Consider the following 25989-nt stretch of genomic DNA (forward strand, 5'->3'; position numbering starts at 1 on the left):
GGCCCACATGTGGTAGCCCCTGTGTCACTGGTATTCTCCAGGTGACCTTTGCCAGCAGGGTCCAAATGAGAATAATAGAACAGCATCTGTTTCACAAGGCCACATTTATTCTCCTTCAGAAATAACATCGTTACTTTTTGGAATATGTCCTTTCTATTCTTTGAGTGTGTGGCCTTCATTTGTTTCATGAAGTGACGTTGGAATCCTCTGGTGATTATCTTTGCCTTAATGTTCTCATTTGAATGCATGCAAACCAGAAACGCTGTCATCTGTAAGCCATACACCTCTATATCGACGGGCTCTTTCTTTGTTTCTTTATTTTTAAAGAACGGGTGTGAAAACTACAATATCTGGGTGGTGAGTGTTCTGTCAAAATGGTTTGTCTTTGTCAAGACGCAGTGTCAGGAAATGGGTCATCTGCATGGCTAGCCTGCCAGTCATCTGTGCGGCCTTGTCTATCAAAACAGTGTTACTCCATCCTGAAGAGAATGAATGGGCTGTGAACCCTGGTGACCAGGGCTCACATTTTTGTGCTGCTAGGTGTCTAGAATGGGGTATTTATTAGCCCTTTGGCACCTTACTTTCCAGTTCATCTAAGCATCAACCATGGCAGTACCAATTAACTATGGAGAGACTAACAGTGACCGTCAAGTGAATTAATACAGATAAAATGCTGGTAACAGTGCCCGCCATACAAGGCATATATACACTGGTACACACGGATGCTATAATTATCGTGTTTGTTCCTTTAACCCATTGCTAACCAGACATTTGTAACCCACATTGTCTGTATCTACATATCTATCCCAAGGTTGCCAGGGATATAATTTGGTAAAATTATACCACTAAGGTTTTCTATTTCCCTCTCTGTATTCTATTGCATGTCTTCAAAAGCAGTCATACATATCTTTTGAAACCCATAAATATCTATGATTCAGGTAAGGCATAAATAACCTTTTGAAAGTTAACTGAGAATAGGTCCCCCGTTGAAGGAATCAGAGAAAGAACTGGAAGAGCTTGAAGGTGCTCGAGACCCCAAAAGTACAACAATGTCAAGCAACCAGAGCTTCCAGGGACTAAGCCACTACCTAAAGACTATACATGGACTGACCCTGGACTCTGTCCCCATAGGTAGCAATGAATATCCTAGTAAGAGCACCAGTGGAAGGGGAAGCCCTGGGTCCTGCTAAGACTGAACCCCCAGTGAACTAGACTATGCGGGGAGGGTGGCAATGGGGGGAGGTTTGGGAGGGGAACACCCACAAGGAAGGGGAGGGGGGAGGGTGATGTCTGTCCGGAAACCGGGAAAGGGAATAACACTTGAAATGTATATAAGAAATACTCAAGATAATAAAAAAAAAATAAAATAAATAAAAAAAAATAAAAAAAAAGAAAAAGAAAAAAAACTGAAAAAAAAAAAAAAAAAGAAAGTTTTAGATCCGGCCACAACAAGCCCCGACATATGGGGTTTTACGTCTCAAACCCAAGTGACTTCACCACCCACTACATCATGGCAGCTTTGATTATTCAATTCAGCATCACCACCCACAGACTGAGGACATTAGAACAGAGAGTCTAAGTGAGGGGGCCTTGAGACACAACGGGACCCAAGGGGACTGGATTCCAGGTAGGAGGCCCTCAGTAGAGCTGGGAGAAGGTTACAAGAACTCAGGGTCATGACTCAGAGAGTGACATGCCTATGATTTATGGAAGACTTTAAAATGAAAAGTGGCCATTCTGAGGCTGAGGGTTTTTCTTGCATCGTATAATCTAATTCCTGTAATACCCCTTTAGATATCTCCCCAGCACCCAGGAATGGAAAACATATTAGGAGATGTGATTTGAGTTGTTCAAGGTCCTAGGACCAATAAACTATATAACTGGGACTCACCCCCATAGCACTGAACTCAAACCACCCTTAACTGTGGTTTCCTGCCCACTGGGTAATTCCATGAACATCTCCCCACAGAGTCCCAACATATCATATGACAACATATCATATGATAAGCTTAATGTAACTAGCAGGTCAACTGTGAAACTTCCAGACTTCCAGGCTAACACAAGAGGTATCTTGATTCATCTGTACCAGGACTAAGTATGGAGTGACCCAACCATAATATGGCACTGGAATATTTGAGCAGGCCTCTCTGTAGGCTGACTCACTGTCTTAGTCACAGGCCTGTTCACTCTGTACTTCAGTCTTGTTCAAGTACAGGCAGAGATGTTTACTTACTATTGTATGTACTTAAAGTTTTCCACAATGAAAGGCAGGGTTGGCTACTGAGAAGAAAGCCGTTGGCACTCCTGTGTCACCTTGGCAGCCAAACTCCTCTTAAGCAGTGAGGGAAGTTAGTCAGAGGACAGCAGCAAGCCTCATATGTCAACAGCACTGTGTTTTGCAAAGTAGTTTCATATAGGTGTGTCTGTTAAAGGCAGGTGCTCTGTGCGAGCTGGGCCACAGAGGAGTTTCAGTGATGTTTGCCTTTAGTGGGCACCAGGGACTGTGGTAGAGCTTGACTGTCGCTACAGAATACTTGAAACCCTCCTTTTACATTTTGAACACCTGATTTATAGATTGTCCCATCAGCAGTCCTGGAGAAAGATAGGAGGAAGTTCGAGTTTTGGGTGTTCTCTTTTTGGCTTGTTTTGTTGTTTTGCTTAGAAACTTGATAATTGAAAATATTTCAGCTCCGTTTTTTTTTTTTTTTCTTTTTAAATCTAGATTCCTGGAAAAGAGCATGTTGCATCCTGTGAAGTAGATGGGTCTATGAGAACAGGCATTAAGTCTCACGTTGCTTGCTGCTAATCTGATCTACATATTTTGTGAAAACTAGTCTCCAAAAAGTATGTAAGAAGGGGTTGGGGATTTAGCTCAGTGGTAGAGCGTTTGCCTAGTAAGCGCAAGGCCCTGGGTTCGGTTCTCGGCTCCGGAAAAAAAGAAAAGAAAAAAAAAAGTATGTAAGAAGTGGAATGATTTGGGGATCTGTGACACTCGTTGGTTCATGGTCACCTTGCAATCTACAGCCTGCCTTTCTTTCAAGAATGTTGTGTAGTAACACTTAATTTCATCCAAATAGTTAATCCAAGCTGGGAAGCAGTATATCATAGTGAAAGGTTTGCAGAGAGGTAGATTCGAATTCCAGCTCCACTGTTCTCTTGATGTGCCTCATTGGAGTAGTGACTTAGTCTCAGCTGGTTCACCGTGAATTGAAAGGAAACAGCTTGTTAATAATAGGCCCCAACCAATCAGTGGTGCCTCGGGCCTTTACTCCCAGTACCTGGCAGGCCGAAGCAGGCAGATCTCTGAGTTGGAGACCAGCCTGGTCTACACAGTGTCTACAGAGTGAGTTTCGGGACAACCAGGGCTACATAGAGAAACTCTGTCTTGAAAAACCAATCATCACCATCGTCGTCGTCGTCGTCGTCGTCGTCGTCGTCGTCGTCGTCGTCGTCGTCGTCGTCGTCGTCATCAACAACAACAACAGGCCCCATTTGAGTTCAAGAAAGCAATTGAAGGGGAGGTTTGGTCCTTTCTTTGTGCCAGGCACTGGAGTATACCTTGCAGAAGGCACAAACTAACAAGTAACTGTAGCAGAATAAGATGTGGTTGCTGACAGGGAGAACACCAGCATCTGGTGTTCAAGAATGAAATAAAGAACTCAGGCACGGCAGCAATTCCCTGGCCAGTGATTGACTATTGAGTAGGATGTCCTGAAGATTTTTTTTTTGTCCTGAAGATTTTAAAGCAAAATTAAACAAACAAAACCCAAAAATATTTTAGTCTTTACACACACAAGTTAAAACAGATTTTTTTTCATTATTGAATTTTTTTGTATTTACAAATGTTATCCTCCTTTTCTGTTTACCCTCCAGAAACCCCCTGTTTAATCCTCCTCCGCCTCTCTCCATGAGAGTGCTCCCCCACCACCACCTACCCACTCCCACCTCACTGTCCTGGCGTTCCCCTACATAGGACCAAGGCATAGTTTGGTAGAAACATCGGTTTGTGTATGTGTATCCCCAAGTGACAAATACTGCGGACTTTGAGATCCCTCTCTTTTTCCAAGTAGGGTAATAAGCACACGGGAATTGTATTAAGATCATCTCAGTCTATACTTAGAGTAAAGCTTGGGTCTGCCATGCTCTTTATTGGCTCCTGTTAAAGGGTGAGCTTTCCAGCTTGTGCTGTTGGAAGTGAGTGGAAACTTTAAGACATGGAACCTACTGGGACAGTGTTTTGTCACTGAGAGCCTGCCCTTGAGAGTATTGTAAGATTATAACTTCTTCCTCTTTTTCACACCTTCACCACAAGAAAAAGAGCCTTGCCCTCCACATACCTCATCTATGAAATGCTGCCTCAGACCATGGGCTGAAACGTCCCAAACTATGAACTACATACACCTTTTCTCTTTATATGCTATTTATGTCAGGTATTTTGTTGCAGTAACAGAAAGTCGACTAATACAAACAAAAGCAGCTTGCATCATAGTAGTTTTGTACCACAATGAATAGTTCAATTACTTGACTGATATATATATATATATATATTTCTCTTTTCTCCAAAAATCTTTTATGAGTAGCTCCAATTGGATAGAAACCACTTGGCATAATAGACTTATTAAAAATCTCACTTCTCATCAGTAGTTTAATTTCTTGGAGAGATGTTGGCTTTAAATCTTTTAACCCCTTTCTTAAAATTTTATTTTTTAACATTTCTCAAAGGGCTAGAGAAATGCACGAAGGGGCTGGGGATTTAGCTCAGTGGTAGAGCACTTACCTAGGAAGCGCAAGGCCCTGGGTTCGGTCCCCAGCTCCGAAAAAAAGAAAAAAAGGAGAAATGCACGAGCAGTTAAGAGCACGTATGGCTCTTGTAGAGGACCCAGGTTCAATTCCCATCACCTACATGGTGGCTCATCACCATCCCTAACTCCAGTTCCAGGGAATCCAATGCCCTCTTCTGGCCTCCATTAGCCAGAGTCATGTTTGTGACGCTCATGCACACGTTCAGGCAGGACACTCATATACATAAGTATTTAAATAAAATAAAGAAACACAAATACGAACGGGGTGCTTCTCTTTTTTAACTTTTTAATTTCTTTAAATCGGTTAGATACTACGTTGGTGCCCACAGAAGGCAGGATAGATCTTGTAATGTCTGATGAGTTTAGTATTGGATTTAGATTGGCAGGATTTCTTTCAGGTTCAGATAATCATCTAGTGCTAAATTTGCAGATTAATATGAAAATTATGCATTCTTAATCTTCTTTTTTGTGACACGAGGGATAGGATACCCAAGGGGGTTACCTGGCTAGTTGTCTTGCTGAACCACTGGGTTTCCTAATGTCTGGGTCTGATTTTAGATTTGCAGTTCCAGAAGTTTCTGCTCCAGTACCCCATTGGATACTTCCTGAGGAAAAGAATAAGATGGGCTCATATTAACTTATGAGAGAATGGTGGTAGATAAATACGCCTGTTGGTTCATTCATTTTAATGGGATATTTCTTCCCAGTCACTAAAATATTCATTTTTATCACCTAATGAGTCCTTCCAGTACTAGGGTGCTTGAGAGACTGGATTCACAGTCAGAGAGCTGCCAAGTGAAGACAAGATTGAAGTGAGTTTATGTAAATGGTTCTAAGGGCTTTCTCATCCTGGCTAGGGGGGGACCCTGGGGTACATTTAAGCCCTGCAGTTGAAGGTTAATAGAAGTGATCCTGCTGTGACTGACATTGTCTTTACCATGAACTTTTCTGAGTACCCATTTCCGGTTCGTCTGTTACTCCACTGAGTAACACATTTCTCATCAGCTATAATAATATCAAGGTCAAGTTGAAGTGAGGTCATACTGCCTCTTCTAAGTGGCATTATTTCTCATGTAATCTGGGATGACTTATAGCCCTCGGCCACTCTCAAGGGTTATTATAGACAGCCTGATCACATTGTTCTCTTGGCCTCCACTTATCTGTCATTGCATCCAAAGAAGAGGGAGGGGGCTAAGGGTATGGCTCAGGGACCGAGCTCTTCCTTAGACACCAGGGAGCCCTGGATTCCACACTTAGCACTGAAAAAAGAAATAAAACAAGAAAAGCATTCCATTTTGTTAGAGCAGAATAGTATCCATTAGTAATCTGTGGGGATTTTTTTCCTTCTTTCTTTAATTAGGTTTCTAATCCCTTCATTTATTAAGCCCATCTGTGCTTTATTATTCTATGGACTATGTTCTGGAGAGGTGCTAGGAACTAAAGTCAGTTGGGAATTTAGCTGAGCAACCAGAGAAAGTCCAGTTCTTAATTATGGCCTGACCTCCACAGGTTTATTTAAATAAAGGAATATCAGAGAAATTGTGGCTTCATAGAATGGACTAGGTAGTGTTCCTTCTGTTTCTAGTCCTGGGAGGTGAAAGACTCTCAGGGACCCAAAGGAGGGACCTTAGATGAAATGCCCTACAGTGGGGAGAGGGAACTTACAGAGTCCATCTCCAGTAGAAAGACAGGGCATCAAGTGAGGGATGGAGTTGCCATCCCGCAGTCAAAAACTCTCACCCAGAATTGTTTCTGTCTGAAAGAACTGCAGGAACAAAAATAGAGAAGAGTCTGAGGAAAAGGAGGTCCAGTGACAGGCCCAAATTGGGATCCAGCTCAAGGGGAGCCCCAAGGCCTGTCACTATTACTGATGCTATGGCGTGTTTACAAACCGGGCCTATCATGACTGCCCTACTAGAGGCCCAACGAGCAGCTAAAAGAGTCATCCAACCAAAAGAGAGAAGCTGGTGACCCCTGTGGTTGAATTAGAGAAAAACTGGAAGAAGTTGAGGAGAAGGGCAACCCCATAGGAAGACCTGCAGTCTCAACTAACCTGGACCCCTGAGACCTTTCATACATTGAGCCACCAACCAGACAACACACACCAGCTGATATGAGGCTCCCAGCACGTACTGAGCAGAGGACAGCCAGATCTGGAGTCAGTCAGGGAAGATGCACCTAACACTTGAGGCCCCAGGGAGTGGAGAGGTCTGGTGGGGTGGAGATGGGGTATGGGGACATCCTCTTGGAGACAGACGGGGTAGAGGGAGGAGATATAGAATGTGGGACAGTCAGAGGGTGGACGGGAAAAGGGATAAAGATTGGACTGTAAAAAAAGATTAAAGAATAAAAATAAATTTTAAAAAGGAATATCGGGGCTGGGGATTTAGCTCAGTGGTAGAGTGCTTACCTAGGAAGCGCAAGGCCCTGGGTTCGGTCCCCAGCTCCGAAAAAAAAAAAGAACCAAAAAAAAAAAAAAAAAAGGAATATCATTTACACCCCCCACCCCTCCAAGATTTTACTTTTATCCCTTTCTCAGTGACCCCTCATAGTTCTGGTTGGGTCTGTCTCCTTGGATCTGTGTTTTTATTTTCTTCCTCTTCCCGTGTGTCTGCTCTAGAGAGCCAGTGTCTCATGGGACGTACTTCAGTTCTACCCATCTCAGGACAATGTTAAGTTTTTGCATGGAATTAAGTTGCACATGAACTTCTAACCGTGACTCTGGGCCCTGGACCATATTGTCTTTTTGCTTGCCTACATGCAGACAGAAGCATTCCATACTTCCTTCCCAAGAACTAGGCCTTTCGGACCCACCCTTGCCATCACAGTTGATGTTGCTTACATGGCAGAAATGAACACACTGGCTTAGGGGGGTTTTCACTTCCCATTTAAGACTTCTGGGTGTGGCATGTTTTTAAAAAGCCAGACCTCTATCTATAGTAGATTTTAAATGGGCAGGATGCAGCTTTGGTGATGACAAGCTCAGGATCCAGAAGACCAAATGCTGTAGAGTGGAATTTATGTCTTGGAAAGAGAGCAGATACTATAATGAATTTTTAAGTTAGCAATTTGTTTAGTCTCCAGAGGCCCTGGCAATGTGCTAAGGTTATGAGGGTAAAAAAAGTACCTGCAGAGAGGAATTTCACAGTCAGGACCAACATTTAAAGCAGTAATGAGTTAATGCCTAGAGAGAAACCCTGCGAGCAGGCATTTTTTCATCAGCTCCCGTGTTCGCAGCTGGGTCTGAGGAATGAGATCGCTCCAGCCTCCAGCTTTCATTATTTATGTGCTTCCCAGTTGAACCCTCGGCACACTCTCAAATCAAAGGCTTAGTTTTGCTAGGAGTTCAGCCTTATGCCTGAATGGAGGCATGTGTCAAAGGGGGGCGGGCCCCATTTTATTTATGAATAATTAGCCATTTAGGCTAAAACCAAGAAACACATTCAGCGATTTTTTTTAGTGATTTCTGGGGTTTGTTCCTTGAGAGAGAACCCTTAAGGTGACCAGTGCTTGATTAAATATCCAGAGAAGGCAGACTTCTTTTTTGCAATGTCAAATGAAGATATGTCATATAAAAGATGATAAAAACTCAAAGGTAAATTGAATAGTTGGTGAATTTCTATGGCCTTATCACAGAGAGACTTGAGTTTTAAAGGCAAGCTCAGCATTCTGACGGCCTCTGACGGCCTCTGACGGCCTCTGACGGCCTCTGACGGCCTCTGATCACCTCTGACGGCCTCTGACGGCCTCCACCAAGAGGCTAATGAAGCCCTGACCTGAATTCAGATGGAGTTGCTATGGTTTGAACCAGATTTCTTGTGGAAATTCAACTCTCAAATTGATGACATTTGGAGAGGACCTTTGAGTGGCAGATAAATCATGGGCGGGAGGCAGGCAGGAGGAGATGAATAGCTTTAGAAGAAGAGGAAGAATGTGCTTCCCTCACTCTTTCTCTGTACACCCTCTGCCATGTGATTCATGGCACACAGATCCAGCTCCTTGAAGTTAGACTTCCAAGGCTTCTAGAACTGTAAAACATAAGCTAATTTTTGTTAAAAATTACTTAGTACTACATATTCTGTTATAGCAACACCAAATAGACGTAGACAACAGACCTGTGGACATAGTAAAGCATAGTTTTCCAAGGACCAAGAAGAAGTGTGGATTCATGCTCTTGGGCAGGCCAAAGAACTGATACCATGTTTGAAAGACTCTGTGGGGTCTCATGTGGCCCTGCTCAGGCCTTTAGTGACAAAGCAGCTTTACTCATATTAATGTCTGAACTATGGATAGTTCTTGGTGACCAATTGATTTTTGTTGTTTGCTTGTTTGTTTGTTTGTTTGTTTTATTCAAGACAGGGTTTCTTATGTACAGCAGAGGCTTTCCTGAAACTCATTCTGTAGACCAGGCTAGCCTCCAACTCACAGAGATCTGCTCCTGCCTCCCAAGTGCTGGAAATTAAAGGCATGTGCTATACTGCCTGCCTGGCATGACCAATTTCATTTATTCTCTGGGGTCTTCCTCATAGACCCATATGCAGAAATCCTTGTGGTCAGAAGCACATCCTCTCATGTTTTTCCCATTCTTTTCACCCAGGTCTTTTGGCCTCCCTGGGGATGCTTCTTGGCAATGACCATTGCAACTGTGCTATTTTAATCTGAATTTGAGGGAGGAAGGGTTAGAGTTTGGCTCAGACTTTCAGGAGAGACAGTCCCTCCTGGTAGATGAGGTGTGGCAGAGTTCACGGTGTGAAGGGCATGAAGCTTCAACTCTTCTCAACTGAGAAGACCAGGAAGGGGAGAGCCAGGAATGGTGGTTCTCAGCTGCCGTGCTCCACTCAGCTCTTTATTCAACCACCCACATTCCCACTTCAGATCTCTTTAGATTCCCTCTTTGATCTCTGAGGGATCAAAGGCCTACTCAGAGAATTCTAGGACATTCTAAATTGTCGTTTGAAATGTATAACCACATCTTCCCTCCATCACGATCAAGGACAAGAACCTTGGGGCTGGAGAGATGATTCAGTTGGTAAAGTGCTTGCTTTGAGCATGGGTTTAAGTATGATGACACACATGAACAGCTGGGCATGGTGACATAGAGAGTTACATGTTTCCAGGGCTGGAGAAGCAGAGACCAGCAGCTGTTTGGGGCTCACTGAACACTCAGCCTAGTGTTTTGGGAGAGGCCCAGATTCCAGTGAGAAGTTTTCTCAAAATTTTGCTTCTGTACAAAAATAAAAAGGAAGAAAGAAAAATATCATAACCAAGACAGCTGGCTCCTGAGGAACAAAATCCGAGGTTGAATTTTGGTTTCCGAGTACTCAATACATCTAGATTATTCACTAATCATGAAAAATAAGAACCTTCTTTGTCTCTGATCCTCCTGAGTTACAGTTGAATACTGTGAAAAAGAAAGGGTGAAGAAACTTTAAAGTGGGACATCCAGAATTTAACCCTCCAGAAGTAACTCCAGAAGCATCATCTATCCATCTATGTCTATCAAGTAATTATCTATGTATGTACCACCTATCCATCTATCATATTTGTAACTATTTAAATATCATCTAGATTCCTATGTATCTATGTATTTATGTATCTATCTTGGCTGCCCTTGAACAGAATCAGATTCTGTTCTCAGAACTCTTATCATCTACCTAGTATCTATATGCTATCTATCAATCTATCTATCTATCTATCTATCTATCTATCTATCTATCTATCTATCTATCTATCTATCATCTATCTATCTACCTACTTACCTATCATCTATCTACTATTTATTTACCATCTATCTATCTCTATCATATCTATCTATCTATCTATCTATCTATCTATCTATCTATCTATCTATCATCCATCACCTTTCTATTTATTCCTTCTTCCATCCACTTTCATGTTCTATTAGTTTACTTAATAATATTTTATAGGCACATGTACGTATATGTGAGTCATTTTAAACAGGCACATTACTTGGTATCCTGTAGATAATTTTATCAACTAGTCATCAACTCATAGTCATTTAGGTAATACAGTATTACATTTAAAAGCAGCACTATGTAAGAAGATTATATCAGAATAACAACTGTATACTCACCAAAATCACATTGTAGCATTTAGCAGATTCAACTCTATTTTCTGCACTGTTGACTCCACTCAATGCTGAAGGTAAGAAAGTATCTTTCAAAGAGGTCTTCTTTTCCTATGGACCATTTGTGTGTTTTAATTCTAGATTCGTTCGAGTTATCAATATTCAAATGTAGTCTAGAGCCCAAGTTCAGTTCCAAAGCATGCTTGGAATTTCACAACCTTATACTTCACAGCAAGACCAGGAGGGATGCAGACCCTTGCTAATGGATAGCACCCTGAATGTCTGCCCTACTCAAGGCAGTCAGTGCTTATTCTTTGCCATACAGTTGGAGCAGAGCTGGGGTAAGTGAACTTCCCAGTTCTTCCTCCTTGTGGTGCCTTCACTGCTGGCGCTTCCTAAAGGCAGATAGAGAAGGCAGTCACACCCTATCTTTTGATGTACGGCACCATGCTCTGAGGTCTGCATGAGAGAATTAATATCCAGTGGTCTCACGCTGTTCAGCCTGACCTCGACACCCACCCCCTCCCAGAGGTTTCTCAGAATTTTGTATCATTCTTCGCAACCCACCTGCAGGCCACACCCAGCCACCCCAGACTTTCCATACTGTTTGCACCTCTGTGTTCTGTACTTCCTCTCATCTGACCCAGTTTCCTACTTCAATTTCCTAAGCTCCTGCCCATCTTACACTTTGGAACTTAATGGCCTGTCATAGCACACTCTCGTGTGTTCCCATCTGGTCTCAGCCTCTGCTCCGATGGATCTTGCCTTTTGCTAGATCTCCCTGAAGCCTGGATACTTCTACAGTTGCCCCTGTCCCTGCAGCCATTTCCAGTGGAGCTGTTTGATCACTGTAAAGACCCCATCTCCCAAAGTCATTGCAGTCGCGCTTTCTCTGCTGCATGAAGCATTCTCCTCTGTTCAAAGTTACAGCATTGCCCTGTTGTCCTCTTGTCTCAAGGTCTTCTTCTCACTATCACTTGTGACAGCATGGCTGCTTCATGTCCCCACACGGAGGGTTCTAGGACTCCTCTCTGTCTGTGTAGCTCTCCATCCATGGCTTCATCAACTCTCATCATATTAACTGTCATTAGCATTAGCTCAAGCTCGTTATTCCCAAATGTGTCTCTTCCTTCCTGTAGTTTTCCTGAGCTCCATATACCTAACCTGAACAGTTTGTTCTTCAACAATCAATGGTTCAAAGAAGAAATCAATGGAGAAACTAGAAAAAATAATGGAGATGAACTCATGTACTTCACTTGGTGTCTCTGCATTAAGGACTAATAGGTTCCTCTGTTTGATGAAGAGTCTCAAGACATACAAATAGAATTATGAAACGGTTTTATTTATTTTATTAACTTACTTGGTTGGAAATTCCCTTAACATGATATTTGCCCAATCCCATAATTATTCAATCATTTTTAGTTGGTAAAATTTAATTCTCTTTATTCTAATGCTTCAGTCCTTAAATTTGAGTTCTCCCTGTGTGCCGGTAAAATCTTGAGCTAGAATCCAATGGCTGCTTGGGTGGAGAGGTGTTGTAATCTGTCTTAAGATCCCAATTCCCACTCTAGTCTAGAGAGGCAAAGATGAGGTACAGGAGGGTTGATGGTCTCTTTAAGAGCAAACCTGGGGGGTTGGGGATTTAGCTCAGTGGTAGAGCGCTTGCCTAGGAAGCGCAAGGCCCTGGGTTCAGTCCCCAGCTCCGGAAAAAAAAAAAAAGAACCAAAAAAAAAAAAAAAAAGAGCAAACCTGATTTGGCCTCTTCTGATGCTATGTGGACACTTTCCCTTGACAGAGCTGACTTTCACCTTCTCCTTGGTCCCTCTAAAGGCTGACTATCTCTGGCCTACTAGGCACCCCCACCTTTCTGCTGAGATACATGTTTCTCCACCAGATTGGAAGCTGAGTCTATGATCTCCCTCCACAAGCTCTGAGCACTGTAGGGAACAAAGAAGCTATGGAGTCCCAGTCATCTCTTTTGCTATTGGATTGTGCCAGTAAAACACCTGGCTTAAGGACATTCTAGATCAGAACTGATTTTACAGTTTTTACAATACCACACATTTGGGAGCAACTGCCAAGCCCTCCCAGGAAGCTTTGCTTCTCCATCCAGAGCTCCCACTGGGCCCAGAGTAAACATTTAGTCCAGGAACAAGAAATTGGTCTCTTCCTCATGAGGACGGCTTGTTGACTACATTGCAAGTTCTTCTCGGAGCCTTCTGCTAATCAGAAAACCCCTCCACACCCAGAAGAGCAGTATCTTACCTCTACCATGGTTACTTTTCAAGGCTGGCAGTCTGCTTCTTCTAGAGGTCCTTTGGTTATGGGAGCAAGAAGAAGAAAGGTACTAGCTCCTAAAATGTCCTGTGGGAAGCCTTCCTGGTCACAAGGCTCTGTGGCTCTGACTGTCTTCAGAATGTGAGGGGTCATGTGGGCCTTTCATTTAGCTGCAAGCTTTCTTTCTAAATATACCCCGTAAACTCTGGTTCCACACAATTCTCTCTTGGGGTTGCTTAGCTGTTTGGCCCACATAGATGTTGGGTAGGTGAGTACAGGCTGAGAGAGACTCTGCAGGGTGACTTTGCCTAGGTGCAGGCTGCCTTGGGGATGTGCTGTTGTGCGTGCCTCTCCTTGGCTCTTGAGATCAGTCACTAATAGGCATGAAGGAGCACCAGGATAGACCTGTGCATTTGAAGACACTGTCAAGTTGTATCTGCTGGCATTCTAATGGCCAAGGAACAGTTCATGGTAAACCTGAAATCTAGGATCTATGGCTGTGGAAAAGTACTCCCTCTTTAATGGAAGGTACTTCGAAGTTGCCTGTCAGTGAGTGTAGGTGGGAGTGGGGAGAGCAGAGAAGGAGAGAAGGAGTAGGGAGGAGGGAGGAAGGTTGGAAGGGAGGAAGGGAGGAAGGGAGGAAGGGAGGAAGGGAGGGAGGGGAAGAGGCATTCAGTTGATTTGTCATCCCATGATGTCTCAGACATCATAGACATTTCTATTTTCAACAGCTTGCTCTGTGTGTGTATGACCCTCTCTGTCTTTTGTGAACACAGCAAACTCCTTCCTATGCGAAGTCCACTGCCACCTTATGACTCTCTCCTATGGACCTACAGGTAGCTTTATCACTAAGGTACCGTATCCAGGGCAATTCAGTTACACAACTATTCTTCTTTTATTAAAAAAATCAATTGATTAAAATTCTATCTTAAATTCTTTTTATTCTAAGTCATACATAAAATCATCACACAGGAACTTTAAGGAAGACACTCAAACACGTTCACAGTCCCAACATTCCTTTCTTCGTTTATTTTCAGCCCTTCATTTTATTTAAAAAATAATCTATACTTTTAGAGCACCCGTTGCCCAGAGGACAGATCTGAAAGCCTTTCAGATTCACTATTGAATCAATAAAATGCTTTTACTTTTTCTCGAATACTGCGAAACTTGGCAAAAGAAGAAAAATGAATTAATTTACTTTTTCATCTGCTCAATAGAAATGGAGAGTAGATAAAAATTGATGAGAAAAAAGGCCATTTAGTGGAGCTTTAGAATTTTCTAGTTGAGAGCTTGAATTAACTTGAGATAACTTCAGAGTCTAAGACTTGAGAAAGTTCAGGTTCCGTGAGTGTTCAAGTCTAGCAGTCATTTTCTAAGTAGTTTGAAGCCTTTCTTCACGTTGCTGCCTGGTTGGTGGTCAGTTGGGTGTGGATTGGCCTCATGCAAAGCAGGCATGTGTAGAATAGCCTGTGGTTATGGAGAATAAGGTTTCGAAGATGGAAGGCTCAGATGTATGCAGCTCAAATGGAGGGACCTGGGGATCACTTTGTCCTCAGATTCATGGATAACAGTGACTAGCTGGTGCCAGGGAGTTTCAGTCACACACTTGTTATGGGAAAGAGAGAGGGTAAAGTTTAAGGCCTCAGGGAAAACATGCAGCTGCCTTAAGCCACAGAATCAGAGATACTCAGTACCACTTTATGGGGACACTGACCCAGTGGGAGTGGTCCTGTGGCTCAGCACAAGCACACTGTCACTCTTCATCACTGTCGTCATGACTGTGACAGTCGTGGTTAAATTGATCTATGACTTTCTGCATTCAGACTCAAAAACAGTCCCACCCCTTGTACTCACCAACCAGACATAACCACCGGTCAGTCATTACCATTTCTGGTTTTGCAATGAACTAAAGGAAGGTGGTGAGTTACATGACGCCAGTGATGGTTAGAGCTTTGGTTTGTCTAATGGTGGCACCAGCATGCTCAGTCACTGAGCTGCACTGCCTAAGGTAGAGGGATGAAGAGCGGGAGATGCTGGGACCCACCTCAACCCTGGGAACCTCTCTTGCTACTGTTCCCACGGAGTGCATCTCAGAACCCAGACTCTAGCAAGCTGGCAAAAGCCCAGGATAGGCTCAGCCCACAGATTGCCACTGGCATAGTTAATGCAGCTTTAGGGTGGAAAGGTGCTACGTGAGCATGGGAGCTTGAGGTGGATTTCAATATGTGGCAGAAGCAGAGATCTGGGCTGACAGCTATGTTAGGGACAATCTGTCAGCCACCTTGAGCCAAGTGTCACAGACCAAAGAGTCTGGGCTCCTGAGAGGCCTGTGAGAGCCCAAACACTGACCTGATTCATTATGGGTTTTTGTTATAGTTGTTGCTCTTGCTATTGTTCTTGCTGTGATTTTATTTTGTTAAATCAGCATCCAGCAATAGTTCACCTTGAGAAGACACCATATGTTCTCACCATATATGTCCTTTGTTATCCAGGGAGAGAACCACACTGTAGCTCCAGATCCTCACTTAAGATGACCATGGTGGGTCTCTATGTCTAAGTGGAGATAAAAATGCTTAGAAAATATTGGCGCTATTGAAATTCATTTATTTCATAAACCAAAACTCTCAACTACTTTTATAACTAGCATTATTTATGACATAAGAGTGTGACTTGATCGAAGAAAATTAGAATGAATTGCCAGGTCGCGTGTGGGAACACAGTGAAACTATCTTTTACTTTGTGATTTAGGATTTTAATCGTTCCCTTGCAGAGAGGGTTCAAAAGAAATACCAAGGAACATTAAGCTTTCTGAGGCACCCATTTCCTGTAGGAAAAAAAATACCTGTCAACCTTTATTTTTACTTTATGCATATAGGTATGCTGGCTAGTTCCATATCGACTTGACACAAGCTATTGCCCTCTGGGAAGAGGAGACCTCAATGGAGAAATCACCCTTACCAGATTGACCTGGGGCAAGCCTGTGGCATGATTCCTTAATTACTGATTTACGTGGACCACCCAGCACATTCTACAGTCTGAGGTCCACGATTACCACTCACTAGCAAATGTATATGTGAAGAAATTGAGTTACTTCTTTTGTATGAATATGGAAATTGATACAGGTACTTATATTTAGACATGTACTTATAATAGTACATCCTTCACTGGAGTTCTGTAGATTAGATGAAATAAGAGAAAACTTTATCACTGTTCTATTTCCGACACCTTAGAACGGTGCCCAGCAATGCATAGTTAATAAGTGAGTAAGTGAATGATGGGACATAGAGTGCAGATAAAGATACTAAAACTGGTGTATAAATCCCGTACGCTTGCATCTATTTCTGGATCCTTCCCTTATTCTGCCACTCACTCCGTTCTTGGAGCGCTGTCAGATCAGACAGCTCATCTGTCAGGCGCCAGGAGCATTGTGCGCATGCGCACACGTGAGTTCTTCAGGGGACCATTCGTTTTTAGATTTCATAATGTACATGCATGCTATAGCTAATACATCTTCCACATCTCTATTTGTTTTACATATGGTTCATGTTCTCACCACAACTTACTTCATGATATATATATATATACATATATATATATATAATCTCTGAATGAGTACACGACTTGACTATACTGTGAGACGAGACGAGACTAGAGACACTTTAAGACTATTCAACGAGCAGCATAAAAGTAGCTCAGTTTATTTTTATTCCACTCCCCCACCCCTCGTTTGGATACAACAGTATTCAGAGAGCTCATTTATGTGTATGCCTCCTTTTTACATCATGAACTTTTTTATAAGGAGAATGAAGGCTCGGAGAAAGGAAATAAGAAACAGAGACTACTTTTGCCTGTAGGGAGTCTGTAATCCAAGAAGAAAGACAAACCACAAAAATGTATGACCCACTTAGTGAGTACGCACTGGATAGAGTTATTGCAACCCCACACACTGGGAGAGGGAGAACTGTAGGTAAGGAGCTGAATACGCCTAAGTCTGCTGAGTCTGTGGAGAGCCAAGCTCGTCAGCACCATGAGTTGGAGTCTCATCTACCAGTAAAGCCTGTTGATCTTAGAGTGGCAGGCTTAATGGTATCTAAGAAAGAGGAACCTGCCCCTCTCAAGCGCCTTTGGCAAGAATAACCAGGCTATGATATAATACACCAATTCCAAGTGACAAATGAGTGAAATATCAGCCATCGGTGACATGGGCAGAAGTGTCTGTGTGATTGGTCAAGCAGCGTTGCTGACGCTCTGGCATTTCCTGTCCCATAATACTTTGTGGGGATTGAGGTTTTGGAGTCGGGGTCTCATGGCCCACGTTTTGCTACGGAGAGAGTGAAGCCGTGGAGACAGGACGGAAGGAGTGAGGTGGGTTAGAGGGAGACTTAGTTCAGTGCTTGGAATCACTTCTTATTGGCTCTGCAGCTTTGAACAAGTTCCCGAAGCATGCTTGGTTCTGAGTGACGCAACCCGTTTCTAAATGCTGCAGCCTTGACATTAACATCTGACCTACATACGTGTGCTCCGTACAGCTAGTTCCAGACAACTCAACAATAGTTTTAGGTCATCCTGCCTCAGCCTCCTGCCTCAGCCTTTCCCATCCTTCAGAAGGACCGGGACAGCCAGGGGCAAGCTTTACACATGCAGACCAATCGGCGCACATCTGCAGACACAGTTATCTCTGTGACCAGACTCTCACACTCACCACACTGGGCACCTGCCTCCATGATCCCCAAGTCTGGTACTGGATGTCCAGAGACCGCCCCAATAGTGTCCAGCCTGTGGGAAATATCTGTATTAACCAAAGCTAAAACTTCTTATCCCCTCCCCCACCCGATCTTCCCCGGACCTAAAGTAAACGCTCTCTGGCCCTCAATCCCCATCTGTCTGCATCATGATTGACTCTGGCACTTTCTGGGACAGCGGCTCTTCTCAAGAGCCATCCTTCCAGAGCAACCACTCTGTAATATGGCCTCTCTGTGCCTCAGATTTTTCTATTACCACACTGTATTTTAAAACACTTGGGAACTGGTCTCTTCTAAGCCCTCTTAGTTACAGTGGGAACTCAGAAATATGAGAACTAGGAACTATGGGGAAAAGTGTCTTGGTTGCAAGGACTCTTAGCCTTGTTTTGCCGGGAAAACTTTCCTCCCCGTGTTTTTTTGGAAGAACAACTTCCGGTGAGGTCAGTGTTGTCCACAAATGATACCACGCCCTACAAGACCTTCACTTTCCGAATCCATATCTATCTGTCAGAGTTTTTTTCTCTGACCTTACTCTATATTCCCACGAGGAAAAGAATTCTGGACAACTCAATCCAGACTTAAATTGGCTCACTTTGTGTTTCTGTAAGCAGTTTAGACAGACAGCAGAGAAAACATGGCTTCCGAGCCCAGACAACAGGAAGATCGGGAGAAAGGACCAATGCCCGTCACCTGAGGCAATTCTTGGTAGTAATTCAAATAAGTAAAATGTTCTTAAAGAACTGTGGGGTTATTGTGAACTGATTGTCTCCAAAACAAGTTTGTTTAGTCCAGGAACCACTTACTGCAGAGCAAAGAGTAAAAGTGAGATTTGACTCGCATTACACCCAATCTCCTGGGAGGAGTCACAGACTGAGGACTTCTGAAAGGCCAAAGCAAATTCAGGTAAAAGCCACACCCACTGCTGGCATTAGAACTCCTTCGGAGTGTGTGGAAAGCTGAATCCTGGGAATTGCTTCACAGTGAACGACTATTTCCGGGACTTATCTGAAACACGTGGGCAGCTAGCAAGTATGAAAACTGTGAAGAATAGCACGTGTGTTCAGTGGTGTGCATGCACACACACACTTGTATTTTTAATTTGTGACTATTAAGTTGTTGGCAATATTCCTTTATTATCCTTTTAATGTCCATGAAATCTCTAGATTCACTTTATTTCTGGATGGTTGTTGGTAATTAATCCACCAGGTGGTGCTCTGAAACCAAATTGACTTCAGTCCTAATTTGAATGACTTGTCACCTGGAATAAAACTCAACCTTTCAACTATTATCAAACTGAAAAAGGGTATACGGCCAACTAACCTTTCTGTGAAAATATGTGTGTTCTGTAATTATGCCAAACATGTTTGTTAGAACCATGTTAAGAGCGGTTGGGGATTTAGCTCAGTGGTAGAGCGCTTGCCTAGCAAGCTCAAGGCCCTGGGTTCGGTCCCCAGCTGCGAGAAAAAAAAAAAAAAATTTGGAAAAAGAACCATGTTAAGATGGAAATGGTTACTCTGCTTTTGTTTGTCTTAGACAGTATGTGAAATCAAGAGAAGGCTGTTGGTACAAAGACCATCTATGCTCACTGTCCTCTTCCCAGTCCGTAGGGCCTCAAGCTGGTCTCTGTCAGAGCTCACAGTTCTATGTGTGTTGGGTGAGGCCCTGAGATGCCATGATCATTGCAGGGAATGTGTTAGCTACTTGTTGAGACTTACCTGACAGGAATTGGTTTAAAAGAAGAATGCTTTACTTCAGTTCACAATTCCAGGGATACAGATCACTAGAGCAGGGAAGGCATGAAGGCAGGAGCATGAGAGGTCAGAAAGGAGGAAGAGGGGAGAGGGAGAGGGAAGAGGGAGAGGTAAAGGGAGAGGAGAGGAAGAGAGGGAGGGGGAGAGGGGAGAGGAAGAGGGGAGAGGTAGGGTATAGAAAGAGAGGAGGGGAAGAGGAGCAGAGAGGGACAGGGAGAGAAGGAGAAAGTGAGAGGAGAGAGAGAGAGACAGAGACAGACAGAGAGAGAGACAGAGAGAGAGAGAGAGAGAGAGAGAGAGAGAGAGAGAGAGAGAGAGAGAGAATATGCTGGTACGTTTCATCCCCTACTTATTCAATCTAGGACCTTAATCTAGGACCTCAGTGCATGGAATGGTGGTGTCCACAAACATTTAGGATGGTTTTTCCTCCCTAGTCACCCTAATCTAGAAGCTCCCTCACAGATGACACCCACAGATCTGTCTCCTATGTGGTTCTAGTCCCAGTCAAGTTAACAGTCTTAGCCTTCCCACTGGCTAACCTGGTTTCATCAAACACCCCTGGTTTTGCTCCATTCCTTTGTTACCGGCTCAACTCCATCCTCAGTGGGTCCATCTAAGGCTGTGGATCTGTGGTCTGGTTTGTTCATCCAGCACCCGCTTCCTTCTTGCTTTCTCTGAAATTGTATTCCTAGATAAGTGTGACCATTTCCCACTCTATCCACCAGAAGAGAACAGAGGAGAAATGCACTAGGGGGCTGGGCTCTAAAAGATTTGGCACTAAATAACCAAAACCAATGGTTCAGAATGACCATGTGAATACAATGCCAGCATCTTTGGAGTCAAACTGTCCTGGGTTCAAGTTCTGACTGCTCTGGATGTGACCATTGTGATTTGGATAAAGCTAGGTGGCATCTTTGAAATTCAGTGTTCTCTCCTACATGGTGGGATAATCCCTGCTTTGCTTGGTTGTTGGGGGAGTGAGTGAAATCACGTGCTGAAGACATCTCAGTGACCAGACCACCCATCAGTGCCAGGGCCCTTCTGCTTTTCTTCTTTATTTCTATGCTTTACCTTGTCTTCCAGTGCCAGCGACAGATGCCCCCAAGTGCCACCCCTGCCTCACAACCTGCTCTCATATTTCCCACTGACCACACCTTTATCTCTACTGTACTGGCCAGTATGATGGTTAGTGCCAATCACTAACTGGACAAAATCTAGGATTACTTGGGAAATGGGTCTCAGAGCAGACCCATGGGGGTTATCTTGATTACATATTAATTGTGGGCAATATCTGGGCTATGTAAGTGGAGAACGTGATCTGAGCACTAGACTACATTCGGAGATCTCCTCAAAGCCAGCTGCCATAACATTGATGGAGTAACCTTGTAACCTTGGAGTGTGAGTTAAGATAAACCCTTTGCCCTTTGAGTTGCTTTTGTTCCTGACAGCAGCAGGAAAAATGACCCAAGATGGTTAATACCGCATTGTTTATGACAGAGCACCTGAGTTGGCTAAATAAAAGCATTTACATCTCAGGATTGAGTCTACGATTAGAGAGTCCATCGGTTCAGGTGAGGGGCTCACGGCAGTCGGCATCACACCTTGGCAGACGCATACTGGGAACAAATCCATCACTGAGTGGGGAAGCATGGGGAGACTAAAAAGTCAGACTCAGACATTTATACACCTCACTCCCAAAGCCAACGTTCTTTCCAAAGGCAGGGTGTGCAGTCACCTAAGGACTTCCCATGATGCTCTACCAGTGAGAGGTCCCATCCATCAGCTCCCGCATCTCCATAATAGAGATGAAGGTCCAAATCCAAGGCAAAGCCTCATTTCCACAAGGCTGCCACCATATCCGGAGCATAGCTAGCTTCATTGCTTCCCGCCGCATACTGCCCTGTGTGCTATGCTGCCAACTACCTACTGTGGCTTGCAGTCCTGGTCAGTGGTCAGTTGCTTACACCTCAAATGATTGGTGTGATGGTTTGTATATGCTCGACCCAGGGAGTGGCACTAATTGAAGGTGTGGCCCGGTTTGAGTGGGTGTGGCCTTTATGGAGGAGGCATGGCACTGTGGGTGTGGACTTTAAGACCCTCATCCTAGCTTCTTGGAAGCCACTATTCTGCTAGTAGCCTTCAGATGAAGATGTAGAACTCAGCTCCTCCTGCACCATGTCTGCCTGGATGCTGCCATGTTCCTGCCTTGATGATAATGGACTGAACCTCTGAACCTCTTAGCCAGCCCCAGTTAAATGTTGTCCTTTATAAGAGTTGCCTTGGTCATGGTGTCTGTTCACAGCAGTAAAACCCCAAGACAGTTGCAATCCCTACGGCATGGCCTCCGGCTATAACTACCTCACTCCCTACCCAGGGAGATCCCCATTCTTGCTGCCCAGTTAACCAGCCTCTACCCCCAGATAATTGTCCTCTTATTTTAATAATTTTTAGCCTCTGAACATGTGTAAACCACAGACACTTTCTTTGTATGGGGAATCGAGACATTTTTGTTAAAATCTAGCCTCACCTTTTTAAATAGGAAGTTCTAGGCTTTGAGTAATAGCCATATTTTAACAGGACTTTTGCAAGTGCCCCCCACTTTGTCAGTGATGGAAATGGCCGTGAAAAGTCTGCTGCCCCATGTAGATACTGTTTATAGTCACAGATACAGAAATGTAGTTACTGGCATTTGCTCAGCTTTGGGGTTCTGGAAAACTGATTCTTATTGTAGATTATATTTACAAAGTAGAACTCTGCTCTTAAAAGTAGCTACAGCTATTTGATGGAACAAACGGCCATCGTCTCCATGGTCCTGATGTTACAGTGTGTGTAGGCTAGCCATAAAATGCTTCAGTTCACCAAAGCCATTGCTTCTTAATTATTTTCAAAAACTAAAAACCAAAACATTTCATGCCACCCTTCTGTGCCACCCAACCTCCCCACCCCCGAATACGATTCTGAAAACCTCTGTTCCCCTTGAAGAGTGCACATGGAACGCAACAAATCGTTCTTTTTTTCCTTTTATTGCTTATTTTTTATTTTCATTTTAAATGTTATTCTCTTTCCCGGTTTCCCCGACATAAGCCCCCTATCCCATTCCCCTCCCCATTCACCTTCCCCCTCCCCCCCTCAGACATTCCCTGCACTGGGGGTCCAACCTTGGCAGGACCAAGGGCTTCCCCTTCCACTGGTGCCCCAACAAGGTTATTCTCTGTTACATATGCAGTTGGAGCCCAGGGTCAGTCCATGTATAGTCTTTGGGTAGTGGTTTAGTCCCTGGGAGCTCTGGTTGGTTGGCCTTGTTGTTTTCATGGGGTTGCAAGTCCCTTGAAGCTGTTTCAATCCTTTCTCTAATTCCTCCAACGGGGGGTGGGGGGCCTGGTCCGTTTTCAGTTCAATGGTTTGCTGCTAGCATTTGCTTCTGCATTTGACATGCTCTGGCTGTATTTCTCAGGAGACATCTATATCCAGTTCCTGTCAATATGCACTTCTTAGCTTCATTAATCTTATTTAGTTTTGGCAGATATATATATATATATAGATAGATAGATAGATAAATAGATAGATAGATAGATAGATAGATAGATAGATAGATAGATAGATAGATAGAGATATAGATATCTCACTTGTGGGGCAGACTCTGAATGACTATTGCTTCAGTCTCTGCTCCAAACTTTGCCTCCATATACCCTGCTATGAATATTTAGTTCCCCCCCCCCTTTTTTTTATTAACTTGAGTATTTCTTATATACATTTCGAGTGTTATTCCCTTTCCCGGTTTCCGGGCAAACATCCCCCTCCCCCTCCCCTTCTTTATGGGTGTTCCCCTCCCCATCCTCCCCCATTGCCGCCCTCCCCCCAACAATCTAGTTCACTGGGGGTTCAGTCTTGGCAGGACCCAGGGCTTCCCCTTCCACTGGTGCTCTTACTAGGATATTCATTGCTACCTATGAGGTCAGAGTCCAGGGTCAGTCCATGTATAGTCTTTAGGTAGTGGCTTAGTCCCTGGAAGCTCTGGTTGCTTGGCATTGTTGTACATATGGGGTCTCGAGCCCCTTCAAGCTCTTCCAGTTCTTTCTCTGATTCCTTCAACGGGGGTTCTATTCTCAGTTCAGTGGTTTGCTGCTGGCATTCGCCTCTGTATTTGCTGTATTCTGGCTGTGTCTCTCAGGAGCAATCTACATCCGGCTCCTGTCGGTCTGCACTTCTTTGCTTCATCCATCTTGTCTAATTGGATGACTGTATATGTATGGGCCACATGTGGGGCAGGCTGTGAATGGGTGTTCCTTCTATGTCTGTTTTAATCTTTGCCTCTCTATTCCCTGCCAAGGGTATTCTTGTTCCCCTTTTAAAAAAGGAGTGAAGCATTCACATTTTGATCATCCATCTTGAGTTTCATTTGTTCTAGGCATCTAGGGTAATTCAAGCATTTGGGCTAATAGCAACTTATCAATGAGTGCATACCATGTGTGTTTTTCTGTGATTGGGTTAGCTCACTCAGGATGATATTTTCAAGTTCCAAAAATTTGCCTACGAATTTCATAAAGTCATTGTTTTTGATAAGCTGAGTAATATTCAATTGTGTAGATGTACCACATTTTCTGTATCCATTCCTCTGTTGAAGGGCATCTGGGTTCTTTCCAGCTTCTGGCTATTATAAATAAGGCTGCGATGAACATAGTGGAGCACGTGTCTTTGTTATATGTCGGGGCATCTTTTGGGTATATGCCCAAGAGAGGTATAGCTGGATCCTCAGGCAGTTCAATGTCCAATTTTCTGAGGAACCTCCAGGCTGATTTCCACAATGGTTGTACCAGTCTGCAATCCCACCAACAATGGAGGAGTGTTCCTCTTTCTCCACATCCTCGCCAGCATCTGCTGTCACCTGAGTTTTTGATCTTAGCCATTCTCACTGGTGTGAGGTGAAATCTCAGGGTTGTTTTGATTTGCATTTCCCTTATGACTAAAGATGTTGAACATTTCTTTAGGTGTTTCTCAGCCATTTGGCATTCCTCAGCTGTGAATTCTTTGTTTAGCTCTGAACCCCATTTTTAATAGGGTTGTCTCCCTGCGGTCTAACTTCTTGAGTTCTTTGTATATTTTGGATATAAGGCCTCTATCTGTTGTAGGATTGGTAAAGATCTTTTCCCAATCTGTTGGTTGCCGTTTTGTCCTAACCACAGTGTCCTTTGCCTTACAGAAGCTTTGCAGTTTTATGAGATCCCATTTGTCGATACTTGATCTTAGAGCATAAGCCATTGGTGTTTTGTTCAGGAAATTTTTTCCAGTGCCCATGTGTTCCAGATGCTTCCCTAGTTTTTCTTCTATTAGTTTGAGTGTATCTGGTTTGATGTGGAGGTTCTTGATCCACTTGGACTTAAGCTTTGTACAGGGTGATAAGCATGGATCGATCTGCATTCTTCTACATGTTGATCTCCAGTTGAACCAGCACCATTTGCTGAAAATGCTATCTTTTTTCCATTTGATGGTTTTGGCTCCTTTGTCAAAAATCAACTGCCCATAGGTGTGTGGGTTCATTTCTGGGTCTTCAATTCTGTTCCATTGGTCTATCTGTCTGTCTCTGTACCAATACCATGCAGTTTTTATCACTATTGCTCTGTAATACTGCTTGAGTTCAGGGATAGTGATTCCCCCTGAAGTCCTTTTATTGTTGAGGATAGTTTTAGCTATCCTGGGTTTTTTGTTATTCCAGATGAATTTGCAAATTGTTCTGTCTAACTCTTTGAAGAATTGGATTGGTATTTTGATGGGGATTGCATTGAATCTGTAGATCGCTTTTGGTAGAATGGCCATTTTTACTATATTAATCCTGCCAATCCATGAGCATGGGAGATCTTCCCATCTTCTGAGGTCTTCTTCAATTTCTTTCTTCAGAGTCTTGAAGTTCTTATTGTACAAATCTTTTACTTGCTTGGTTAAAGTCACACCGAGGTACTTTATATTATTTGGGTCTATTATGAAGGGTGTCGTTTCCCTAATTTCTTTCTCGGCTTCTTTCTCTTTTGTGTAGAGGAAGGCTACTGATTTATTTGAGTTAATTTTATACCCAGCCACTTTGCTGAAGTTGTTTATCAGCTTTAGTAGTTCTCTGGTGGAACTTTTGGGATCACTTAAATATACCATCATATCATCTGCAAATAGTGATATTTTGACTTCTTCTTTTCCGATCTGTATCCCCTTGATCTCCTTTTGTTGTCTGATTGCTCTGGCTAGAACTTCAAGAACTATATTGACTAAGTAGGGAGAGAGTGGGCAGCCTTGTCTAGTCCCTGATTTTAGTGGGATTGCTTCAAGTTTCTCTCCATTTA

General features: G+C 43.5%; 1 long non-coding RNA gene across 3 annotated transcripts in view; it reads left to right on the forward strand.

The window, feature by feature from the left end:
• LOC102556008 (uncharacterized) overlaps nt 1–25989 on the forward strand; it is a 66569-nt gene that overhangs the window by 2806 nt on the left and 37774 nt on the right. For all 3 annotated transcript variants that reach the window (XR_015637388.1, XR_015637389.1, XR_015637390.1), the window contains exon 2: nt 2723–2844. This is a non-coding gene — a long non-coding RNA (uncharacterized LOC102556008). The remainder of the gene's footprint in view (nt 1–2722; nt 2845–25989) is intronic.

Source organism: Rattus norvegicus, chromosome 14 (genome assembly GCF_021556685.1).
Source record: "Rattus norvegicus strain SHRSP/BbbUtx chromosome 14, alternate assembly SHRSP_T2T, whole genome shotgun sequence".
Taxonomy (NCBI): domain Eukaryota; kingdom Metazoa; phylum Chordata; class Mammalia; order Rodentia; family Muridae; genus Rattus; species Rattus norvegicus.